This window comes from Lonchura striata, chromosome 13 (assembly GCF_050655825.1).
Source record: "Lonchura striata isolate lonStrDom1 chromosome 13, ASM5065582v1, whole genome shotgun sequence".
Lineage (NCBI taxonomy): Eukaryota > Metazoa > Chordata > Aves > Passeriformes > Estrildidae > Lonchura > Lonchura striata.
In genome coordinates, this window is record NC_140715.1 from 9,101,988 (window position 1) to 9,102,605 (window position 618).

Here is a 618-nt window from a genome sequence, read left to right on the forward strand (position 1 = left end):
CGGCTGGCAGAGCCCGGTGCCTCAGCCCGGTGCCTCAGCCCGGTGCCTCAGCCCGGTGCCCCAGCCCGGTGTCTCAGCCCGGTGGCTCAGCCTTGTGCCTCAGCCCGGTGTCTCAGCCCGATGTCTCAGCCCGGTGCCCCAGCCCGGCGCCTCAGCCCCGGCCCCGCGGTCGGGACGTGCGGGCTGTCCGCGGCCGTGCGCGTCCCTCGGATCCGCCGCCGCCGTTCAGCCTCATCTGACCGTTCCAGGGGGGGAATTAGGGTTTGAAGGGACGGTGCGCGGTCGGAGAGCAGTGACAATAATCGAATAAGGCATTAGGGGGGATTAAAAGGAAGAAATCCACTGCTAGTTTTGGCATGGAATTAGCAGGGACCCGTTAGGAAATCTGGAAAAGCGCTGGCATCTTGCTGATAGAGATTATGTTAGAAATGGCCTCAGCTTTTATTATGTTTATGGTTCACAGGGAGATTATTATGCAGCTTCCACATCATTAGAACTTTGGGGGGGGGGATCTCTACAATTTACAATTAACTGGGGGTTTTAACCTTTCTCAACAGTTTTCCCGTTGATCAATTCTTCAGAATTGTACAGAGATTTCCAGTGTCTAAGCATTGATAT